Source organism: Castanea sativa, chromosome 5 (genome assembly GCF_040712315.1).
Source record: "Castanea sativa cultivar Marrone di Chiusa Pesio chromosome 5, ASM4071231v1".
Classification (NCBI taxonomy): domain Eukaryota; kingdom Viridiplantae; phylum Streptophyta; class Magnoliopsida; order Fagales; family Fagaceae; genus Castanea; species Castanea sativa.
The window spans coordinates 77,703,185-77,709,184 of NC_134017.1; positions in this window are offsets into that span (position 1 = coordinate 77,703,185).

Consider the following 6,000-nt stretch of genomic DNA (forward strand, 5'->3'; position numbering starts at 1 on the left):
TTAGAAAAGAAATATGTAGTAAATTGAACATGGTTTTTTTTTTTTGGATTTGGAAACCAGTGAATTCACTCAAAACAAGCCTCCAAGAGCTGGTTTACATCTGAAGAAATCTCAGAGTTTATAATTGGTAAAGTTTTTTAGAGCATCCACAGCAGTTGAGCTAAATAACTATATACCTATTTTAGCTCCACTCAAACTCAAAAAGTCCTCCTGCAGCAGTGGAGGCAAAGCTAAATATTTTTAGCTTTGTGCTACAGTGCTCATGTATCAATACATGAGCACTGTAGCTGAAAGCTATAAAAAAAAAATTTATTCAAGTTTGGGATTAAAAAACAATACACGCTCTCTTTTTTATTCAGATTTATTCACGCTCCCCTCTCTCTTTCTCTCTCACAGTCACCGAACAAGCAAGTCTCTTTCTCTCTAACAGTTCACTCTCTTTCTCTCTCAACCCTCTCAAAGCTCACCGCTGATCAAGCATCTCGAAGCTCTTAACTCTCAACTCTCTCAAGCTCACCGCCGATCAAGCCTCAGCCCACGCCAATCAACCCTCTCAACTCTCTCAAAACTCTCTCAAGCTCACCACAGCCGGCCTTCTCAGCTCAGACTCACGCCGACCCACGCCGATCAACCCTTTCAACTAAGACCCACCGCCGATCAACTCAGACCCACCTCTCTGTTTCACTTTCGTCGATCAGACCAATCCGCCGATCAAACCCACGCCTCTGTCCAGTCCACCATCTCAATGCTCACCCAACACCGATTCACCGCCGATCCGCCGATCAGACCTCCGCCTCAATCCACTTCTCTTCCGCCGATTAGACCCACGCCGACACTGTCCTCCTCATCGAAGCCCAGCTCTATGATTGATGATTTTTATTTTGTTTATAATTGGTGATTTTGTTTGGTCTGGGTTGAGGAAAAAGATTGGAGATTTCGGTTGGTTTTTTTTTTTTTTTTTTTTTTTTTTTGCTGCTGTGGACTGGTGGTGGTGGTGGTTGTGACTGTGGCTGATGGTAAAGGTGGTTGTGGTTGGTTGTATGAATGTTTTTTGAGTTGTGGGATATATTATTTTATTGTAGGAGATATATTATTTTATTGTGATGTTTATATTATTTTATTGTGTTGAAAGCTAAAATAGATCCACTGCTGCAGCATATGTGTAGATATGTATAGGTAAAATAGATAAAGTAACCTTTGGTGAAGCTAAAAAGCTCATTTTTTAGCTCCACTGCTGTGGATACTCTTACATCTGAACATGGAACTTTTGATTTTAAATCTTGTCCAACCAAAAAACCAATCACCTCATAGCCCATGAAGGGTCGATTTCTATAATATTATATTATTTTCTGTAATATAATATATAGTCACTCTTTCTATGGTCAGAGTGATACATTTTTGGTTCAAATAGTAAAATTGGAGCTCAGCACTCCGTTGACTTAAAGAAAATTTTAAGATTTGAAGGCTCAAATAGCCAATCCTTGCGCATACTTCTTAGCACATCTCTCTAGGGTTGGCTTTGCTTGCAATAACAATCGATGTTACCCTCATCAGAGGGAAACGAATGAATTTGTTAGTAGCATACTATTTACCAAAATTCCTCTTTTTTTTCTTCTTCTTCTTCTTTTTTTTTTTCTTTCCTGTTAATGTCATTTTCATAATAGCTTATCCAACATCTCAAAATTACGCTATTTTGTACTTTATTTATTATATATACTATTATTTTAAAGGAAAAGAAATATTATAATATCTTATCCTTGTTAAATTAAGACCGTCATAATCAATTACTCAAGCGGCCTTTCTCTCTTTCTTGTCTCTTCTTTTAATTTCATTTTTTACTTTTGTCAATGCCTAGAATAAATATGGCAAATCTATCTTTCTATCTCATGTCACTTAGCCTTTTTTTTTTAAATTCATTCTTCTGCATATCTTACTGGATAGTTGTATTAGTATATCGGATTAGTTTCTCTTTCACAGATTTTTGTATTCATATTGTAAACATGTAGATCTATTAATTATTTAAATACGCAAAAATATATTAGTAAAAAAAACTAAAAAGAAAATGAAATGATTTTTTTTATGAAAGGGATGGATTGCACTTTCTCAGTCCACATTATAGGATTATTTGTAATTTATATCCCTTAAGCAATCAACTGCTACACTATAATCAGTTGCGATATCTCCCATTGTTATGACTTTCCAATTCCAACATATTTAACCCTAATATTGACATGTATATTGTATTATTATTAAATAGTAATAACAATAATAATAAAAGTAAGCATGTGAATATGCAATTATATCTTATCCACCCTCTCAAAATTACGCTATTTTGTACTTTATTTATTACATATACTTTATTTTTAAAGGTAAGAAATATTATAATGTATTATCCTTGCTAAATTAAGACCGTCATAATCGATTACTCAAGCCGGCTTTCTCTCTTTCTTGTCTCTTCTTTTATTTTTAATTTTATTATTATTATTTTTTAATTTTATTATTATTATTATTATTATTAATATATTTTTTTTTTAACTTTTGTCAATGCCTAGAATAAATATGGCAAATCTATCTTTCTATCTCGTGTCACTTAGCCTTTTTTTTTTTTTTTTTAATTCATTCTTTTGCATATCTTACTAGATAGTTGTATTAGTATAAATTATGGGATTAGTTTCTCTTTCACAGATTTTTGTATTCATTTTGTAAACATGTAGATCTATCAATTATTTAAATATGAAAAAATATATTAGTAAAAAGAATTAAAAAGAAAATGAAACGATTTTTTTATAAAAGGGATGGATTGCACTTTCTCAGTCTACATTTTAGGATTATTTGTAATTTATATCTCTTAACTAAGCAACTGGTACACTGTAATCAGTTGCAATATCTCCCATTGTTATGACTTTCCAATTCCAACACATTTACCCCTAATTTTGACATGTATATTGTATTATTATTAAATAATAATAATAAAAGTAAGCATGTGAATATGCAATTATATCTTATCTACCATCTCAAAATTACGCTATTTTGTACTTTATTTATTACATATACTATTATTTTTATAGGTAAAGAAATATTATAATGTATTATCCTTGCTAAATTAAGACCGTCATAACCAATTACTTAAGCTGGTTTTCTCTCTTTCTTGTCCCTTTTTTTAATTTCTTTTTTTACTTTTGTCAACGTCTAGAATAAATATGGCAAATTCATCCTTCCATCTCATGTCGCTTACCCTTTTTTTTTTTAAATTCATTCTTCTGCATATCTTACTAGATAGTTGTATTAGTATAAATTATCGGATTAGTTTCTCTTTCACAGGTTTTTGTATTCATTTTGTAAACATGTAGATCTATCAATTATTTAAATTCGCAAAACTATATTATTAAAAATATTAAAAAGAAAATGAAACGATTTTTTTATAAAAGGGATGGATTGCACTTTCTCAGTCTACATTATAGGATCATTTGTAATTTATATCCCTTAACCAATCAACCCCCACACTGTAATCAGTTGCAATATCTCCCATTGTTATAGTTGCCATGCATGACTGAAATCTAAGCTTTGTGGATTGTGAGACTTGAAGAATATAGTTCCTTGTATGCTTGCTAGGTATATAATGGGTCAGGCTTTGAACAGTGTATTCAGAATTATCATTATTGTACATAGTCTAGGATTTTAATCAACCTTTGGATGCAGCTCTCAGCAGATTTGCCTACACTGTCGTTTAGTATTAATATAACAGGTAATTAAGTTCAATAAAATACCATTCGAATAAAAAATTAAAAAAAAATTCAACGTCTCTCTTTTTTTTTTTTTAAATCAATATATAATTTAATAGTTATTAATAAAAAATTATTTTAATCTTGTTTATCCAATTATTCATTCACGGCAATATTCTATATATAGAAGGCTGAAAATATACTATTTTTTTTAAAGAAGCTAAAATGTAAAAAACACCATTAAATTTTGGAGTATTTAATTTTTACACTCAAACTTTTACTACATTTCTATTATATAGTATCCTTTTCGTAATTTTAATTTTTACACTCAAACTTTTGGTTTTCTGGCAGAGTATCAGCATTTTATGGCAGCACAGAGTAGTGTCTAGCGGAGTTGTAATTTGGCTTCATGTTTTCTACGTGTAGCTTAACTGTGTTCTTTTCACTACTGCATATTTTACAGACTTATTTGTTTATTTGATGACCACTGGGCAGCTGGGTCCATCGGTCTTTGCTTGTATACCTTTTATATATCAATAAAGTTTCTATCTGTTATCTCAAAAAAAAAAAAAAAAACTATATAACTTGGTATTATTTTATGAGAATAGTTTATAAAGAATTTCTTTCACCCTACATGTGGTGATTCATAAAATCATTTGCATATCTTAAAGCATATGAGTAATTAAATTATATAAATAAATCACATAATATATTAAATTAATTAAAAGATTTCACCTTTATTTAAAAGATTTCTGTTATTAAAAATGAAATTGGAAGTAGATTTGTTTTACCATGTTCTGGAAAACAAGAAGAAAAAACAAAAGAAAAACGGACTTCTTTCAATTAAATTTAAGCAACTAGCCAAGTGGAGGCATGTTGTTTTTGTTTTTGTTTTTTTTGTTTTTCGATGAACGGAGGCAAGTTGTTTTAGACCAGACATGTGTCACTATCATTTGCATATCTTAAAGCATATGAGTAATTAAATTATATAAATAAATCACATAATATATTAAATTAATTAAAAGATTTCACCTTTATTTAAAAGATTTCTGTTATTAAAAATGAAATTGGAAGTAGATTTGTTTTACCATGTTCTGGAAAACAAGAAGAAAAAACAAAAGAAAAACGGACTTCTTTCAATTAAATTTAAGCAACTAGCCAAGTGGAGGCACGTTGTTTTTGTTTTTGTTTTTTTGTTTTTCGATAAATGGAGGCAAGTTGTTTTAGACTAGACATGTGTCACTACAGATGAAAGGTACCGTCGGAGATAGGACTCTACACAATTGTAAACAATTCCGTCACGAGTTGATGAAAATTTTATTTGCTTTTAAATAAGTCAAATTTTTTTATTATTATAGGACAATCATATCATGTCAATGGCACATATACTCGGTTTCTTTAAGACATTATTATCAATTATTTTTTTATTTATTTATAAAAGTCATATATGCCTCAATATATATGCACGTGACTGGCATAACTTTAATCAAATAATAAATAAATAAATATAAAAATTATTTTCTAATATTTATTAACATATCAATTAATAAGTTTTACTTAATATAATTTGTAATATTTCTAGTATTGCATTATTCAATTTTCTATCATCTCCTAGATAAGTAATTATAACATTCTATACGCTTATCAAATGCTTTGTAACTTAATTGACATATTTTTATATTTTTAAATAAAATATTTGGAATTGAAGTCTTCTTACTTCTAATTATCGATGAAGAAAAAAAAAAATTCGTCCAACACAATTAGTTTCTCTAGCAGATGGATACGATTACACGATTCTATATAGGGTTGTATTTATCCTAAAATCATAACTCTTCGCAAAATGGTATAAGAGTGTCTATAATAGTCCTAGGTCTTCAGGCCATTTCATCTCTATGTGCTCTCAATTCGAGAGAAACACTTTGCATGTGATTGTCAGACTTCCAGTTCTCTGGGACCAACCAACAAAACTTAAACCCAACCTTAAGGTTTGTTTAGTAATAGAGTAAAGTTAAAGCAAATTATCTTGTTCTTAAACATACTCATAACTTGCAAGAATAGGACTCTGGCAGGCCGGCATGAACATGTTGAACTTATGATTGATCACTTCTCATCAATAAGGGTTATTTAAGACTTCAGATAAATTTATAAAATATCTAAATATATGACTTTGTTCAGTTTTTTGTTAAGACATGTATGACTTGACAGCTCGACTACAACGCCAATGCCAAGTATAGCTCAGGCTAATTGAAATTTTAACAAACACAAGTTACACAAGTTC